Source organism: Rhinolophus sinicus, chromosome 5 (genome assembly GCF_057876585.1).
Source record: "Rhinolophus sinicus isolate RSI-liver-muscle chromosome 5, RSI-T2T, whole genome shotgun sequence".
Classification (NCBI taxonomy): domain Eukaryota; kingdom Metazoa; phylum Chordata; class Mammalia; order Chiroptera; family Rhinolophidae; genus Rhinolophus; species Rhinolophus sinicus.
In genome coordinates this window covers 82084806-82104745 of record NC_142505.1, presented here as the reverse complement: position 1 = coordinate 82104745, position 19940 = coordinate 82084806, and the positions used below count along the sequence as shown (strand labels likewise).

At 43.5% G+C, this 19940-nt stretch overlaps 1 long non-coding RNA gene across 1 annotated transcript in view; it reads right to left on the bottom strand.

Moving 5' to 3' along the window:
* LOC141567273 (uncharacterized) overlaps positions 1-19940 on the bottom strand; it is a 53696-nt gene that overhangs the window by 28446 nt on the left and 5310 nt on the right. The window contains exon 2 of the long non-coding RNA XR_012489802.2: positions 9007-9228. This is a non-coding gene — a long non-coding RNA (uncharacterized LOC141567273). The remainder of the gene's footprint in view (positions 1-9006; positions 9229-19940) is intronic.

Here is a 19940-nt window from a genome sequence, read left to right as displayed (position 1 = left end):
AAAAATGTGTAACGTGAGGGAAGGAATAGTGCAAACAGTCTTTTCTGCAAATTCAAGGGCAGAATTTTAACAACTTGAAAAAGCTTATTCCAGAATCTTGCCCTGTCCTCTCTCCTGCATATCTCGAAACTGTTCATCTTTAATCGCTCAACAAGTAGTTACCAGGGAATCAAGTGGTCAAATTAGACAAGGTATCTGCTATCAAGGAGCTTTCAGATAGTAGGGAAGACCTTAATTCTATAACGAGAGCCGACACTGTAAAATTATAAACAGAGATAGTAAGTACGCTGAAGGACAGGAAAGCTGACCCGGACTAGGAGTGGAGAGTACCACTCAATGTCACTGAAGTGACACATGAGTGAGATGGGAAGGATTAATAGGGGTTACTTGTACTGAGCCACGAGAGGTGTGAAACATTTCCAAGCCACACAGAAGAAATACCATTTGCAAAAGGCATGTGGGAAGAGAGGCCTGGAGAGGCCGAGGAACTAAACGGAATCTGGTGGCAGGGCAGACCAGGAAGGGCCTCAAGGACTTTTGGAATGTTGGTCTTTATTCTAACAGAAAACTATTCAGAAGGGTTAAAAGAAATGCCGAAACCCTTAACTCGTAGAGTTCCTACTCTAGCATGCCCAAGGTTTGAGGTGAGAAACTGCTCCCACCAAAACCTCTGTATCCTCAGGAAAATCAAAACCTCTGGCCTGTCAGAGAGAAACCCAGGCCAGCGGCAAACCTCCAAACGAAATAGAAGCTGACAGAACACAGCAAAAAGGAAGGAGGAGCAGTTTCCCCTCCAAAGCAAGGATCAGCAAGTTTGAAGCCCAGTGGACCATGAAGGTCTGTGCCCTCTCTGGGGTAGGAAAGGGGGAGAGAAGGAGCTGACGTCAGAGCCCCTGCATGAGCTACAAACCCCAGGAGGACCCCATAAGCAGCCCATGTTCTAACTGAGGGGCCAGGTCCAGGCTGGATCAGACCACAGCTACCGCTCCCATTTGTCCCCAGGTTTTGTGCTTTGATCTGCACAGGCTTTCAGCAGATCTTTCTGGAAGCCCTACTAACTACCAGCTACTGTGCTAGGTCTAGGAACCGTACTGTGTTCATCTCATACCCCTTCCTTGTTCTCTTCTTCCTCTTCCCTCTCTAGAGACCTCCCTCCTTGTGGCCACTAGGTCTGTCTCTCTTTTCTCACAGCAAAGAGTGTACGTGACGGGTCAGAAATCACAGGTTTCTCAATTCGGACAGGTCTGGCTAAAGTCTTACAGACGCTAATACAGGCCCATCGAGGGCCACACGAGTCCTTATATGAGTGACATCAGAAGCTATGAGGGGCAAGAGCAGGAGGAGGGAGACCAGTTATGTGGCTCGGACTGCAGATGAGATGCCTTGGGGCTGCCCCACAGCTGCCTCAGGCCAGTAGGAATTCTCAGGGCAGATCAGAAATGACCCTCAGCCACTGGCTTACCCAACTTTCCCCTGAGAGCTCCCTGTCTTCACCACCCCCATCCACCCACAAGCAAAAATTCAGAATGTTTGTGTGGCCTGAGGAAGGGTACTGACTCCCTCAATGCCCACCAAGGTGCCACAAACTGTGCAAGGCACATTACGTTGTTTATTCTTCACCAGAGTCTGTAATCCTAATTTCACAGATAAGGAAACAGAAACCCAGGGAACTGGAGAAACTCTATCTAGATTCCTAAGCCAGTGCGGCTTTCGGTGGCACCATGCAGCATCCTTGCTGGGACATTCTGTCATCTGATACCTGGCAAAGAAAGAAGGTACTGAGCTGGACTTTGTGCTGGAAAGGCCTTCCAGGGCAATGAAAATGCCTGATCAGAGTTTCTGATGAAAAACAGGCATAAAAGGCCCAAACAAGTCAAACTGTAATTCCATACCTCAAGCCAATTAACCAGAGATGCCAGACCATTAAATTCCTTCCTCTTTTATCCTCACGCTGACTGATGAGAGCAGTGGCAGACACCAAGCAGTGAGCAGAAGGGGAAACGTGCCATTCTTTCCCCTCCCCCTACGCCCCCCTTCTCTGGCTGTGACTGAAGGAGAGGCCGCTCCTAACTTCTTGCTGATTGGCCAGTGACCAATCCTGGACCGGACACTGCTTTTGCTTCTTCAAATTACAAAGAGCCATAATAGGGGGACTTTCAGTTCCTGATCTACAAGGCTTACAACCCAGGTGAAGGCCAATGGGCTTCTGAACTCCATGGGGGCGTCCCAAGGATTCTGTGGAAGTAGAACTTATTTCACTTAAAAATACTATGTTGCCAGATATCACAGTCCTAACCCAGAAGAACACGTGTAAAACCCCACTATCTGGACTCAGAAGAGTTAGATAGTAAGGGAAGGGTCTCAAAGCGGAAGGGGACCGGACACCCGACATAAATTCACAGCTACCTTTCGAAACGGTGTATTTTCCATTCATCCAACACATATTTACTGAGCATAGACCATGTGTCAGTACTGTTCTAGATGCTGTGGAACCAGAGATGAAGGAGAGAAAAACCTGCGGGAGGCTGACACACTCAAAGACCAGGGACGTTAAGTAACCGGCCAGGTCCTAGTATTAATAAGAAGGTTTAAATCCACTCTACTTTGCCCCTGTTTACTAGGAAACTGGTGCCCTGCTGTAACTACCAGATTTTTGTGTTTGTTTTGAGGGGTGGGAGACGGGAGAGAATGGGCTGGAAAGAAGGTATTTTCCTTTGGTGGCTGTTTGAGCATCTGCGCTGGATTACAGCAGCGAGGCCTCACGAGGAAATGCAGCTGGAATCAGGACTTACATGCGGCCCAAACTCACTAAACCTCTCAGGGCTTCAGTTTGAATATCTCTAAAAAGAGGGGGCAGCGGGTGTTGGCCTAGCAGAGAATGGTAAATGGTTTCATCTGACCTAACAATTCAAGCCTATTCATGGCGGCTGAAGCCACATCCAGGCGGAACAGAAAGAGCCACAGTTGACGAGTGATGTCTGCCTTGAGCTTGGAAAGGTGATTAGCCTGGGTGATCACGTGAGGACTCTTCCACATCTGATGATCTGAAGCCTCTGGGCGGGAGTCATTTGAATTTGGGTGACAGAATTAAAAACCTCTTCTTTTACGACTTCCTAACCAATTCACAGAAACGTTCCTTAAAAAGACAGATCGCCTATTTTCTGACAGGAGACTGGAGACATTGTGGTGTTTAATTTTTAACTTTAAACAGTTCTGTTACTATGGCATTTTCACAAGAACCTAGAAATAGTTTTGTTCTTTAGAACGCTTCATTTAACAGTGTACACCTATCACCACGGGGACTTGTGGCAGTGCTTTCAAAGATCTCCCAGCCCGAATGCCATCTGGCAGGTGGCTTTGCCACTGGCCCATCAAGGAGTGAAGTCTAGTTCCCCTCCCCCTGAATCCATGCCAGATACACAGACCTGTGGCTGCTTTGACCAGTAAGAAGAGTGCTGGAAGCAATGTTCAGAGACTTCTCAGTCCAAAATCCTGGCAGATCACAATACTAGTACTGTGATTATATAAGGGGTGGGAAATCTGGGTGAAAGGTAGACAGACTCGTTTGTACTATTTCTGCAATGTTTTTGTAAGTCTGAAATAGTTTCAAAATTACAAGTTGAATAAAAAGTTTTTTGTTTCTTATTTTTTAAAGGAAGGCCTGGCAGCTTCCACTTTTGCACTCTACCCTGGAAGCAGCCCAACTTCCTGAGGCTGTCAGGCTGCGAGGATGCCCGCGCTAGCCACACTGTGCGGCCACATGGAGGGAGGGGGAAAGAGAGATGCCAGACACGTGATTTTTTTTTCTTTATTTGAAAGAACAATTTCTTGTTATAATGAACCAGAAGCACACGATTTCACCAAAACTGAAACAGTTGACAGTACGTGGTTGAACTTAAACCTTCAAGGGAAGAGGGTCAAAGCCAATAAGAATGGAGAAACCCAGGAGAGGTCTGGGACACACATAGGAGAACAGCATCTCAGCATGAGGATCTTCTCACCCTTCCCAACAGTCACACTGTCATCACACTCCCCTCCCTCTCTTCCTTCTGAAGCATCTGCCAAGCTAAATGGCTACAGCCTCTATATTGCAGGTGTAAGCCAATCTAACAGTGTCCTTTTGGACATGCTAGAAATATAAAGCCAAGGAGAAAGTTTATAAATCTCATTTGAGGGTACAAAATACACATACTCAACCCAGCACACTGGTTCTCATCTATGTTCCAGCCCCAAAATATGCCATGGGAAGCAAAAAGAAAGCTTTCCTGCCAGGACCTGCCCACAATACAGAATTTCTAAGATTTGGGGTGGTTTGCTATGTAGCAATAAATAACCAAAACATACGTCAAACTTCCACTTGTGGCAAAAAAAACTTAAGTTCTGGTTTGGCAAGATCTGGCTCTCTAAATAGGTCTTTTGGACCTAATCCCTAGGCTGAGGTCAGTTTCACATTCTTCTTGGCTAAATGCTTTTGTTTCCTGCGTTCCTTATCACTACTCTTATTTCAAAACTATTTATCTTCCTGTATATCAAAGAATGTTAGGGGTTTTTCTGCTTTTTTGTAGTGAGGTTTTTTGCTCCTCGCATAGTCTCTGCAAGGAAACTCTAGAGTTTCTTTTTACGTCTGTTGTGGTCACCATCTGTCATTTTGGTGGCGTTAAGCAGGTCTCTGGTGCTCCTCTGTTGTTGGTTAATATTTAAGGCTGAGATTGTCACTTGCAGCCTTAAGAGTCTTGACTAACACAAATGGCCAAAGCCAAAACTAAGATGGCAAGAGCAAGGTTGACTGAATTCAGATAATGAGGAGGTAAACGAGACAGAACACGAAAACTAACTGAATTTGGAGAGAGCACGTGCTTCGAAAAAAGTCGGTAAGGGTGCAGCTGAAGTGCATGGGAGTGATAAATTCTACTGGAGGTGTGGGGTACATACGGGAAAGCTTCTTGGCGGAGGTGATATTCTGTTTGATTTCCAGAATATGTAGGTCGGGGCAGAGTGGGAATGAGGGGTGGGGAGTGAAGGAAGCAGATGGCAGGTTGGAGGCTTATCTACATATAGACTCCTTCAATGATGATATCCTGGACTTTAAGCCACTGGAAGAGACTCGGTGGTCTTGGAAGGAGGTGGGTATATTTTGCGCAGAGCAGAAATGTGAATTGTTGAGAGCAAAGAGTGGAATGTTGTGGACTGTCTGCCGGGATGGTCACCAACAATTCCTCTCATCCTGTATTCGCATGGCATTCCTCTTAGCAAGATGTTGTTTATTTTACAGAACTGTTTATAACAGCTATTATTTATGGAGAGCAGATTATTCCATACTTTTTATTCTAAATTTATTATTTACTATAATAGCCAACAAGCAGAAACCAAAATGTCCATCAACTAATGAATGGATAAGTAAAATGTGGTATAGCCACGTAATTAAATATTTAGCAATACAAAGGAATGGAGTACTGACACACGCTGCAATATGGATGAACCTTGAAAACATTATACTAAGTGAAAGAAGCCACTCATAAAAGATGACACATACGATTTTTACTTATAAGAATGCCCAGATTAGGCAAATCTATGGAGACAGAAAGTAGATTAATGGCAGGGGAGGGTTAAGGAAATGGGGAGTGATTATAAAGCATACTAGGTTTCTTTCTGTGGTGATGAAATGTTCTGGAATTACAGTGGTGATGGTTGCACAACTCTGAAGATACTAAAAACCACTGGATTGTACACTTTAAGTGGGTGAATTGTATGGTATGTGAATTATATCTCAATAAAGCTGTTACCAAAAAAAAAAAAAAAGAAGGAGGGGGATGTCACCTGTTGCCTCTCCTGTTGAATCTGGCCAGCCTCGTGACTTGCTTTGGACAACAGAATGCTGGGTAAGTAACGCTGTGTCAGTTCTGGGCCAAGCCATTAAAAGCCTGGCAGCTCCTACTTTCACCCTCTTGGAGGCTGGCTGCCATGTCAAGAAGCTCAGGTGAGATGAGAGACTGTGCAGTGGAAGGCCTCAGGGAGGCAAATGAAGGCCCTGGTCATGTGAGTGAGGCCATCTTGGACATTCCAGCCCCAGCCAAGCTGACAGCTGAATTAAGTCACATAAGTGACCCCAGGAGAGATCACAGGATGCCAGCTCACAGAATCATAAGAAATAATAAATCCTTGTTATTTTAGGCCACTGAGTTGTGGGGTGATATCCTAGACAATAGCTAACTGAAACACAACCTCTCGGAGCCTCGATTCCATCTCTGTAACAGGCACCGTGCTCAAGAAATACTCGTTGTTATAGTTCTTATCATTAAAAAATCACCCCAGGAGACCCTTGACTTACTGCTTTCTGGGAAGCCTGCTGCTTCCAGTTTCCAAAAAGCTAGTTTCTTAAGGAAACACAAAGGTGTGTGTTTTTTTTAACAATTTCTGAAAAATGAACTTTGAGCCATAAACAGACTACCAAAGAAGGTTCTGCTTAGATCAGCCACCTACCCATCCATTCAACACACCTTTATTAAGTAAGTCCTTACTAATTACCAGGCACCAATTAAGAACAGCTAAGAAGACCCTTTGTGCTTTGAAAAAGAAACAGAAAGAACTACACACTTGAACTTCAGCTGAGAGATGGTATTTGCGTCAGTAGATAAATCTAAAATCATCCAGTTGGAGGAAAAAACCTTCAATTTCCACAAAGCTCAGAGATACATGCCCAGGATCTGGGCCCCAAGAAGGATTCTGACTGTGAATCCCAGAAGCAATACAAAGAGCAAAGAATGAAATGGGTCCCTAACGGGTGTATCCCTTAGTGTGGGGATCAAAGAGTCCCATTCACAGAGCCTGGACCCCAGGTGAGAGATGAATTTGACCATCTGGCATCATCTGCCATGTCTGGGTGCAGAATGGGTCTCGGTAGTTAATAAACAAGATGATGACAGAGAAAGAAATCCTGCAGGAAAGGACATTAAACAGCTTTCAACTGCATTTATGAAATCATGATAAACGAAGCCTTTTAATCCTAAGAAGAATTAGGATATCATTTTTTTCTCAAAAGGATGACATAATGCTTAAATTACACCAAAGGTAAAGAAAGAAGACTAAATCTGTATTTTCTGCATAAAGTCCCCCAAGCCCAGGAAACTCGTAGGTCTGGAAATGGCCTACGCACCAAAGACGATGAGGGCTACGGGTGAAAAACATAACATCAGGCAGGCACTGGGCTGAATCTACTGGATAACCCAAATGCTAGGCTGACTTTTCTTTTTTATTGACATGTAACATATAGTGCACAAATAGTAAGTGTACAGCCTGAAGAAATATTTATACTCAGATTAATTTAAAGAATATTCCTAATACCCCCAAAGGTTTCCTTGTGCCCTTCCCAATCAATAACCAACACCACCCTGGCCCCCCTCCTCCACGGCCGGGAGTAACCGCTATTCTGATCTCCATTACTATCGATGAGTTTGGCTTGTTCCTGAATTTCACATAAATGGAATCATACATTATGTGGTCTTTTCAGTCTGCCTTCTTTCATTCATCACAGGGTTACGTTGTTTTGAAGCAGAAAACCCTGAAGCTGAGATTTATTTTCAGGAATTGCCCCTCTGATGTCATAGAGCAGAATGCTGACTACTCTGATTATCCTGGTTATACGTCCTGCACTCTTCTGAGCATGTGTTATAAAAACTTACAGCAAAACAGAATCTTGGATTGTAAATGTTTTCCTTTAAGATAAACTAAATCTTTTAAAGGTATTCAAATCTATCCAATCTTAACACAGCCTCTGATGTGACACTACAAAAGTATAGTCTTTCCCAGACTGAGTGCAAAATTCCTCTTAAACATTTGTTTCTTTCATGGCATCCACCCATTCTAAAGAAGCCTCAAATCCTGGAATAAAATGAGCCATCAGTTCTGTTACTACTTTTGATTAGTAAGGGGTTAAGCTATAGGAAAATCTCCGAAGCTGCCTTAAGCCCTAAATTCAGATGAATGTGGGTCAGAAAAGACAGGAAAGGGACAAAAGGACAGCAATAGGTAAGAGTCTTAAGCCAAACTATCAGAATTCAATTCTGGGATCGGCCACTTCTAGCGGGGTGACCTTGGGCAAATCATTACTCCACACCGTAAAATGGGAATAACCTCACAGGATTGTTGCAAGGATTAAATGTTAATGTGCATAAAGCTCTTAGGAGACCACCTGGCACATAATAAACACTCAGTAACAATTGGCTATTTTAAAAAGCTGAAAGCGAGCCACCATTCTGCAAACCAAAGGTTTTACAACAGTCATCAAGACATCTAGTACAGTGCTTCTCAAGAAGTTTCCTTCCTAATCCTTCACAGACTGCTGCTCTTTGTAAAACGCAAGATCGAATGCTTGAATGCCATCGCAATGTCAAATTGCTCTCCCCGTTTTTAAATGTTTACTCTCACTTTCTGTCCCGACCCGTATGGCAGCATAGCCCGAGAGCCGCTCACGGACTGGCACGAGTCTGCAGAGTAGACTTTGAGGAGCACTGTTCTAGCACACAAGACGCACTCATAAGCCTGCTCCAAACTCGGCTCCCAGGTTAAACAGAATTCGGAGGACACATTAGTAAAGCAAACCAAGCCCCAGAGCAGGGGCCAGAGGATGACTTGAGGGTCACCAAGCCGAGACCAAATAATGCCAACAGGCTAAGCCTGAAAAAGAAAGCCGGCTGCCAGAGCCAGGACCCAACTAGTCGTCCCCTCCCCCTGCCAACAGCGCTAGGAGATACTCTCGGGGACATGTTGGCCAGAAGTCATCAGCCCCAGAGGGGAAACAGACATGAAGGAAGTAGGAGAAAGAAGTCCTTCTCAGGAGTTAGAAGCCACCCTACACAGTCACCAAGCTTTGGCATCGTCAACCACGGCACACAAAGGCCAGAGTTTGTTTTCTCCCAAAGAAAATATGCAAATATTCCCTTTGGTGACGTGGGACTATGCACACACACACACCCACAGACCCACATACACGCACCCCGGTCACAGTACCTGTGGTTTTAGGAGGCTCCTGCGGTCCGCCTTGCCAGCCATACTGTGGGTATCCTTGGTAAGGGTACCCCTGCGGAGGTGGGTAGGGTCCTCCCATAGGTCCTGGAGGGTAGGCCTCAGGCCCCATTGGTGGTTGTGGATAAGGTGCATATGGGGCCGTTGGACCAGGGCCCGGATATGGTGGAGGGTTCCCTTGGTTCATCAGGGATCTGCAGAATGTACCTAAGAGACAATGAAAATTATTTGCATTTGATCAGTGAAAATCATTACGGAAAAATTTGCAACCCATGAGATCATTTACAAAATGCTTTTAAAGATGTCTTAAACCTCTTGCAAATCTTCAGCTCTGCCCATTTTGTTTCCTTCTCACTATCACCACAATTGGCAAATATCTTAGCGTCTGTTCATTATGTGCCTTTGTCTGCCTTCCCCCACTAGACTACAGGCTGTGACAGCAGGGATCAAGCCAGTTCTGGATCATCACCGTGACCCTAGAACTTAGTCTAGTGCCTGGCACCAGGCAGGCCCCTCGATGAATGTGCTGAATGAAGAACAGGATATTATTGTTGTTCAATTCTCTGTAATGTCCTTAAGTGTGAATGGATGGCTCTAAGAAGAAGGCAGAAAGTCTAACAGCACTAATTATGAGTCAGATCAGTGGTCGCTGACCCAGTACGAGCAATCCTCCAATAAATAGGGCTGAGCCACCCTGGGGTCTTTTAACAAGCTGCACTGCCAGCAAGCAGTGACTGACCACAGTGTAACGGCCGCCACCGCCCAGGCCACTGGGGTGATCCGGTTGCTCCCCCAGACCTACAGCTCTGTGCGGTTGAGCTGCATGCTCAGCTGTCACCGGACAGAGGGCAGAGAAGTCTGTAGAGGATGCTGAGCTTCTCCTCCCAGGCTGCCGGGACTCTGGGGAACTCACCAGGAACCCCTACTTGTGTTTACAGGTTCCTGTTCTTGGTGGTTTGCTTCTGTGAGGGAGGCCATTGCTTCCCAGCCCCCACACCTGTTAACCATTCTCTTGATTGGGCTTCAAATCTGGAGGGCGAGCACCATCTGTCCATGAGCTCTATAACCCCCACAGTGCCTGTGACACAATGACTTCCAGATTAAAAGCATTACTGGGCTATGCAAAGTACACAAACTGGATGAACAACGCCTCACGTTATCTTGCTGCCTTGTACTGTTACCCATCTCTTGTATTGCTATTTAACTTTTTGCCTATTTGCGTGTCTTCTATCCCCAACTAAATAGTAAGTTAATAGAGGGAAGAGTCTGATATCCAAAATTTACTCTTTTCAATATTACTAAATACTCAGTAAATACTTAATTTAGTAAATAGCTACTATTTACTAAATTTCAGTTAATTCTTTTTCATAACAGGCAACCAACCAATGAATAAGTGATTTTATAGGAAGAACAGAATAGCCATAAAGTAATGTCCCCAGAAAATCTAGATTAAAATAATAGTGGAGTCGCTGGCTGCCTGAACAAAAACTATATCCCCCTTTGTAATAGCAGTCAGATTTCCAGCTAAATCTGGAAGGCAATGATCCATCCACTCTTCCTGCAGTTCCTGTGCTTTGGGGAGGCTCATCCCTTACCAGGCCCCGGGAGAGCCCAGTCTAACCTAGTCAATCCAGGTCACCCTTCTCTTTTTCATCAAGATTGATTCAAGGAATCCAGGACTAAGCCAATCACAAACGGCACCCTTGGCCACTGGGATTGGTTCTGAAGAGATATTTGATCTTGCATCTTGGGGCTCTCCTAAGACACTCCCAATCTCCCCTCCCCTTTAACAAAGGCACACGAAGTCTAGCAAGGACATGGCCTACAAAACCGCGGACGGCCAATCTGCAGCCCTGACGGAGCCAGTCTTAAGAGGAAGTAGGCACTTCAGAAAGGCAGAGCAGAAAGAAGAAATGGGGTTGCAGATGGCTTTATAACAGCGCATAAATTACACAAATCAGACTGAAACGTGGCCTAACCTAAATTACAGGTAAGCTAATGAACCTTCTGAGTGACACTCAACTGCACGCACACCATTCAGTGCCGATTGTGCGTGGCACGGTGCTAAGGAGTGGGGCGCAGAGGTGAACGGGGCTCAAACTCTACTCTTGGCTAACTGGTTAGAAAGACAAACATAAGGGTAGTGAGTTTTAGAAAAAGATGTAAACAGATTATGAGTTAGGAGCAAGGAGGAGTGAGGGAGTGGGGAGACTGTCACTTGAGGAAGGTTATTATAACTTGAAACTTTTTTATATGGAATCAGAATGGCTTGGGGGGGGTCGTGTCTCTATTTTGACCACAACTGCATTCTGTCCCCCATTTTAGAGACTCTCTTATTTTCCCAGGGGCCTGACAAGGACTCAGACAGGAACGAGAATTCTTTCCCTTCTCTGGTCTCTGCCAACATGGCCACACACTCTGACCTGGGAATGGCTTTTCTCCTGACCCGGAAGCCAAGGCTCATGGTGACTAATTAACACTATAATCTCACATGAATATGGGCATACGTGAGTGCTGAGTGTTTCGACATTTCCTCTCTTCCACAGAAGGCTGTGCTAAACCTGTGGAAAACCCAGTGAGCCCTGGTTTACACAGAAATCAGTTTCATTAACCCCCCATAGCCATTCCATTTTAAGTCAAAAAAGTACAACTCGGCCCCCCTCGCTACTCTTTCCTGAAAATCAGTGTATGTATTGGGGAGGGAGGATGGGTCCTCCAGACTGAGCTAATGCCACCAAAACTGCAGTTTAACTTGATTAGTCCAACAAGACCCTGTAGTAATGATTATTTTCACTACAGCAAACTCTGGACTGATACTTCTCTGAAGACATTGTTTTAAGAACAACGAGCAGTGAGAAGGAAAAAAGACCAAAGTGTATAGAACCATTACAACGTCAGACCTCAATGTTTCATGACTTTTCTTGATCCAGCTATTTGCATCTATTCCTCATTATCTTGTGCGGTTCTCTTCCTGGGACTCTCCCAAATGTATGTGTCCTCCCTCAATCATGTTTCCCCCTTGTTTTTGGTGTGTACTTTTCTCCCTCTGCCTGAGGAATCACTTAATGTCTGGGGTAAAAACCCTGTGTGCCACTCACAGAGGCATTTATAATGAAAATAAGCCATACAGGTGCTCCGGTCACCATGAGCCACACCCACCTACCCACGACACACACACATTCTGTCCCTGTGCTCCCAAGACACTCAGTTATCTTCCAGGAGTAAAAATCTGGATCTATTCTCAGTTTCCTCTACACAGGAAAAAACCCCAGTAAGAGGGCAGCAAAAGTCATAGAAACAGCCTCTGCGCGGACCTCAAAGATCCAGGGCTGCCTTTGGAAAAGCAGGCCTTCACCCAGTGGGCGTCAATGAATCCCAAGCTCGGACAGAAGCAACGCAAAGTGAAAGAAGATTACCTAACACTGACATAGTCTAGTGTTCACATAACCCAAACACAAATGAGCTTTAAATTTAAGGCATAATACTGAACTTTATAACATGAACGATTTTCCCTTACAAATTTGGTCTGGTGAAATGTAAGTCCTGCTATAGTGGAGTGTGTTACTCTGAGGATCAAATGCAAACAGTGGAGATTGTAGCATTAAAGACAAATCAGAGCTCCAAAAGAGAGAGCGCAAATTGAGCAGCAGCCAAGATCCATTAACAGATAATGCTGAACGAACACTGCTATCTGACGATCCCATTCAAGACATGCTCAAAAATCACAGGCTTAGCAGATAATCAACCATACAATGAGAAGAGCAGACACTCATCCACTACCGATGCAGGAAAGAACAATATTTTCAAAGTTGTTACTATTTTTTAAATTACCAGATACCTGGTAGCCTGGCATTGAACCTACGGGCAGCACACTGGAGAATTTTCCCCTGGGAAAACTAAACAGCCCCAATGGAAAAAAATTATTGATAGTAATACTTGAGGAGATTCCAAGAAATGACTCACCGAGTCACCCCACAGTAAAGCCCACGCACACAGAACTTCTCATCAACTTTTTATTACCTCATACATAAATGAACAGAGAAACATTATCAGACATTTGAGAGCCTGTATCATAAAAGACAGAGCAAAATAGGAAAAAGAGAATAATTACCAAAATATCCAAAAAGAGAAAAGAAATTATAGTACATCTACACAGTTCTTTTGCAGTCATTTTAATTTGTTTCTGAAGCTTTATATAATATTAAGTGTAAGGAAATTTTAAAGCTACATATTCATGACTCCAATTTTCTTTAAAATACATACTGATAAATGGAACAATGTAATACAATGAAGAGTCCAACAACAGACCTATATATTAGTCACCTAATTTAACAGAGGCACCACTGCAATTTAGAAAGTAAAAATTAGTCTTCCCAATAAATAGTAGTGCTGGATATTGAAGAATAAAGTGAAGAAATAAAATGGAGTCACTATAGTTAAGCTGCTGAATTACTAAAATGAAGTAGATTGGGGTATGATGACATGATTCTATTCTTGTTTTAAGTAGCATGGGAACCTAACTTTTTAACTTTCTAGTCCTGCATCAATGGCTGGATATACATCGTACCTCCAGACAACCCTGATTACCCCAAGGGGTACTAAGGAAAGACTGTTCACATATCCAGACCCCTGACTCCCATTATCCAGGCCAACAGTCATCTAGAAGAAGATTACCATCTTGGACCAACCCAGAGGCTAAGAAGGCAGGACTGATTCTTCTCAAGAACGTACTTTTTACTAAAAGAACTCTTTTCTTTCTCCTTCCAAACACTCTGGGTTTTGCCTAGTTGTGTTTCCAGCTTGTAAACCTTGATCTTTGAAATAAATCTTTAGCAAAGCCTCCAGACTCTTTTTAATTTGGCAATATTGTTGTGAGGGTGGAGGAATGAACCTTGATCCTCAACCTTATAAACAAAAACTAATTCACATTATGTCAGGGACCTAAATATACAGGCGAAAACAATCAAGCTTCCGGAAGTAGATAATATGCTCGTGGCTTTGGCAATATTTACCTTATGACCCAGCAACTCTACTTTTAGATATGCACTGAGGCGAAATGAGTGCATAGTCCATCAAAGACATATATGACAATGTTTAAAGCAGCTTCATTTATAATAACCCCAAACCGGAAACAATCCACTTTTTCATCAACAGAAGAACAGATAGATTATGGTATAGTTATATAATAGAAAATTGCCCAGCAATTAAAGAACAATTACTACAGGCAGCAATGTGGCTGCATCCTACAGACAATGAGATGAGCAAGAGAAACCAGACTCAACAGGCTTCCCACTGTAAGATGCCATTAGCCTCAGGTTCCAGAAAGCCAAAAATGAGTCTATGGATATTGACTGGAAGAGGCACGAGGGGAGCCTTATGCGATAATGCAGATGCTCTATCTACATCTTGAACTGAGTCATGTTTACTTGAATACTATAAACTCATTGAGTTGTACATTAAGATTTTCACACTTTAAGTTGTACAGTAACAGCAGACAGACACAATTTGGCTAAAAGGAAAAAAAAATATTTATGGCTGTTTTCCCTGGGTGCTGGAACTATGGGCAATTGCTATTTATTTATAATCTTTTGTATTTCTGAAAATTTGAATAAGGGAACCTATTTATATAGTCAGAAAAAAAAGTTTTCTTCGTACTTTTCATGCTGCCCACCTTTTTGTTTTTAGATGGCTAGAATGACTCTGTAGATCTCCACCCACTTCCAGCGCCCTGATTTCCCTTCCTATTACTAATCTTCCCCTTCTTGGTAACGTATTTTATGTCTGCGCTTCACTGTGTTTTATAGTGGTTTTTGTAACTGATTCTTTTTTCACAAGACACTCAGCTCCCTAAGTTCTTTAAATGTTTTCTTTTTGCTTTAAAATGAGAAGTCACTTGGCTAAGTATCAAACGTGAGATAAAAGAACAAAATACTCTTGGTTCATGCAAACTTCCCCCTGATCTTATGGTCAAAGCCAGAAGTCCTGCTTACACTTCCATCCTTACATATACTTCTCGGGAATTTATAAATTGTCTTTAAAGTTTAAAAACATGACAACAGATCCTACTCTAAAGAGCTCCTCTGAGTCTTTTTTTAACTCCCTGACTAGCTGACCTTTTAATAGGATTTTTGTAAATAGACTATTTTATATTCCAGGCCCCTCAATTTTTCTTGATTCTCATACCCATAATTTTGGGTATGGTTTATTGGGCTAAGAAAAGCTTTAGAATTACTGGTTTTGTGCTGCTCTATCATTTGGGGTTTACAGCTTTCGTTAAATGTTAACATTGACATGTTACTTTATTCCATTCATACAATCATTTGTTTATCCCATAAATACTTCCAGAAGCACCCACTATGGCCCAGCACTAGTGGTTCCAGGCACTACCGAGAGGACAGTAAGCAAGAGACAATTTCTTCTCGGGCTGGTGGGAGAGACAGACATCAGCATTAACATCAGCAATTACAAAACCAAGCTGAGAGAGGAAACACTTGGGCCTGCCTGTGAGCTCAAAGTAGAGACCACAGGTCAGGGAAGTCAGAAAAAGCTTCTGAGAGGAAGTTATAAACAACTGCTAGTTAAGCATAAATAGAAATTCAGGTTACTCAACCTTCGCAATTTCTGAGAAAGAGCTGAATGCATTTGAAGAACTGAATGGGTCCATTATGACCGAAGTGGACAATTCAGGGTGAGGTAGGCCAAAGGGTCGGCTCACAGTCTTGCCAAGAGTAGACGCCCAGGATCATTGCAGCTTCCTTTTTATAGTTATTCTTTATCACTTTTAAAATAAAAGATTCATGTAACTTTATTTATGTTTACTTAGCGGGTACTATTGGCAAACCTAATACTGTTTACTCACTAATATTAAGTACCCACAACTATGGAGTACACAATAGGAGTTACCCACTACATGACAGGGCAAGTACGGGGGATATGAGAGAAAGAACTCTAGCTGGCTTGCTCTTCCCCTTAAGTACTGCTGATAATAAAAATAATCCTTTCCATTTGTCTGTTATTGTATCACATGGAAAATGCTGAAAGTTCTACAAATTTCAGGGGTATGACGAGGATAGTTTGGCTATAATGATGAAACAAAATTCACTTTGGGTGGTCACCTCAAAGAGTTACACAAGTTTATTGAAACTGAGGTATACATGCGTAAGTCGAGAGCCCGAATGACGCCACCAGCAGGGGAAGTTGTGCCATACATGCGAGTACACATAAGTATGCAGTAAGCAGAGATAACCAATGGCTTCAAATCCAAATCCCAAGGCCACAAGAACAGGCATTGCAGAGTCGTAAGCCTTCACCAAGGGAAAACCTACTCGTGACAAGGACAACCTTACACGGGATCCCTGGAGTAACAGCAGGGGTTTACTTTTTAAATATGGTGGTGACGCTCCCGACAACAGGGCAACCTGTCATTGGAGGCCTGTCATTGTAGCAGGGCCAAGATCTTTGTTTTTATCACTTGTTCACCATTTCTAACACATTTTGCTGTGCTACCATTTCCTAAGTTGCTTTCCTTTTGGGGGCAGACTGGAAGGAGACAACCTGTAGAGTTACTTCATTCCTGTCCAAATACTGATTCTGGAGTCAATCTCCCAAATATTATCAGCCATCCCCTCACTCATTCACAGTCTTTTGTATGCCGGAGAGTTCTCCCAGGCCCTGAGCTGTCCTCATGAAATCAATGAATGAATAAATGTTAGAGCATGTCTTCTGCATCAACATTTTGGCTTGTGGCTTCAGAATCGCCTCTCTGTGGAGTACGCAATGACACCCAGCTCAGAAATGGGACCCGTCCTGAACAAGGGCATCGAAATGCTGATGGAAGGGAAAAATACATAGTGGACCACCTATCTCTGGCAGCTCTATCCTAGACTGAGGAAGAGGTTCAGAGACTGTCTTATGTTACTTTCCTTTCTCACAAAGAGTATTTGACATAAAAACTACACATTGCTTTTATAACTGAGCTTCACATGAAACTAAAAAAATCTACAAACTATTTAGTAACATGGTTTGCTAACACCACTCAGCCACTCTCTCAATGTTAAAACAACACAAAGATGTAAGCATTCTCAACTTGTCCTGATACATTAGATTAGGAGTAGTCAAGTCTGAAAAGTCATACCCACATTAATTATCCACAGTAGTTCAACATTATCTGAAACTATGGCTATAGCCAATCAATCTCGCTTCCCTCCAATATTAAACTTGGCAATGTCTGTGTTAGCATTCTCCGAGCCTTGGAGACTTTAAGGGAATCTTGAGAAGTTCCCTTCAAGAGAGGATAACACATCATCTGCTAAAATCCTTGCATAAAGCCTTCTATATAGAACCTTTGGCTGGATCTAGGACCTGCTGCTCTATAAGATGTAAGATTGTAACATTTATTAAATAGCCCTTTAAAAAAATCACTGTTACCTGAAAATATCTATCATCAACTAAAATAGCCTACTTAGCTGCCCAGGCATTGGTATCCCATTCCTCTCTACTGTTTGGAGGAAACGTCCTTCTTTTCATAGAGGGTCCATCCTTTTTTCTTACAAATTCTTAAACAAAGACACATTTTTAAGTGAAGCTTCAAATACATAAACACCCTATTCTTTGAACAGCAATTCCACCTTTAGGAATTTATCCTATAGATATATGCTACTGCTAGAATGCAAAACTATCCAGAATTTTATACACAGAATTTTATACCATATACATTTATTGCAGTATTTGTTTATAACAGCTATATAGCATATATATTACATATATAACAGACACATACACACATTTACTTATACGAAGGTCTGACAATTAAGTTCATGAACTCATCCTAGAAAAAGTGCTACGTACCTCATTGCTGAATATCACTAAGGTCACCTTTGAAATACTCCCCTTGGGAAGCTATGCACCGACACCAGTGCCTAGCCTACCCTTCAAAGCAATTTTGGAACTCTTTTTCTGGAATGGCCATCAGAGCTGTCGTCATATTACCTTTGATGTCCTGAATGTCATCAAAAATGTCTTCCTTTTAATATTTCCTTTATTCTTGGGTAAAGAAAGAAGTCATTGGGGGCCAGATCAGGTGAGTAGGGAGGATGTTCCAATACAGTTATTTGTTTACTGGCTAAAAACTTCCCTCACAGACAGTGCTGTGTGAGCTGGTGCATTGTTGTGATGCAAGAGCCATGAATTATTGGTGAAAAGTTCAGGTCGTCTAACTTTTTCATGCAGCCTTTTCAGCACTTCCAAATAGTGAACTTGGTTAACCGTTTGTTCAGTTGGTACAAATTCATAATGAATAATCCCTCTGATATCAAAAAAGGTTTGGGGCGGCCGGATGGCTCAGTTAGAGCGCACGCTCTCAATAAGGTTGCTGGTTCAATTCCCGCATGGGACGGTGGGCTGTGCCCCCTGCAACTAAGATTGAAAACGGCGACTGGACTTGGACCTGAGCTGTGCCCTCCACAACTAGATTGAAGGACAACAGCTCCCCCCAAAAAAGAATAGCAACGTTGTTGCAACAAATTCGCAAACTTAATTGTCGGACCTCATATGATATATAACATCCCAAAAGCCCATCAGTATGGGAATGATTAAATAAACCATGGAACACCGTACTTTTGTTACATATTTTTTCTATATATATTTAACAATCAAAGTTAAAACTCCTGCTTATCATTTTTTATACAAAGTCTGCCACATGGCTTTTAGGAGAAAAAAATCCATTCCTTAACTCATTGAGCAGTAAAGCCATGCTTCTAGATGCTTCCAACAATCATCCAACTATCACTGAGAACAGTGTGTCCCAGTTGGCACCTGGAAAAACCCAGCTGCAGGGCAGGACCCACAGCTGCAAACAGTCCCATGGGTCCCAGGCCAACCTCACCAAGGGCCCCTTCTCCAGCGTCTACAAGTCATGTATGGTCCTCTGCAGAAACCAGAGGATGGCTCGGAAGCAGGATTTCCCTCCTGCTTCTGCCTTCTGCTTCTGGAAGACTTCCTCAAGAGTGGATCTCAGCCCCCGGTCTGACAGTTCTTGATAAATCCTGACTACAGCCCTCTCCCCACATTGCTGGGACCCCCAGTTGGGTACCTCCAGCCTCATCCAATGACTCAGCTCAGGGACTCTGGTCAGTATCCCTCAAACGCTGCCATCTGAAAGCCAGTGGAGGAGTGAAGGTTGACTCCTCCTCAGAAAAAAGGTTGGGGATATCTGAATTACATCTAGTCACTGAGACATACAGGACAGCATTGTAACTCTGGAATTTGAAATAGCCAGTCCTCAAAGTGACAATGGAAAGAAAAATGAGACCCAGCAAGAGGGAGGATCAAAAGAGAAAGGAGCAGAGAACAGAGGTGAAAAGAAAAGGGAAGAAAGCTGTTAATATAGAAAGTGAGTTGTGGAAATGAAAGGATGGGTTACAGTATGGAGAAAGAGAAAGAGAACAAACTCTTCCCCTGCCAAGTTGAGAGGTCACACTAGAAAGGGGACGGGTCCATCCCTCCAAACAAGCCTGACAAGGCCACTTCCCAGGCCAGCTCCCCCACCAGGACGGCCCCTGAAAGACAGGCTCCGCCTGATCCTACCCCTGCCCCCTCCATTGCATTAGGCTTTGTGGGAAAGTTGAAATCTTGATGGCTTAGAAAGAGGCCCCCACAGCTTAATGTGCTGGCAATTTAACTAAGCAGTCCTGGTTCCTGACGGATACCAAACCAGCCCCGGCTTTGCTCCTCCATTAAAGCATGCCCTCCTGACCCTCGGCGGGCACAGCAGCTCAGTCGACACTGCAGGGCAGCTCTTAATGGACACTTCACACCAGCAAGTACTACTCACGCCTACCATATGTGGTACCACATGCGGCACCGTCAGAGACCACGTACAACCCCAGGGCAGCTCGCTCTCTCCGCCTTTCTTCTCATCG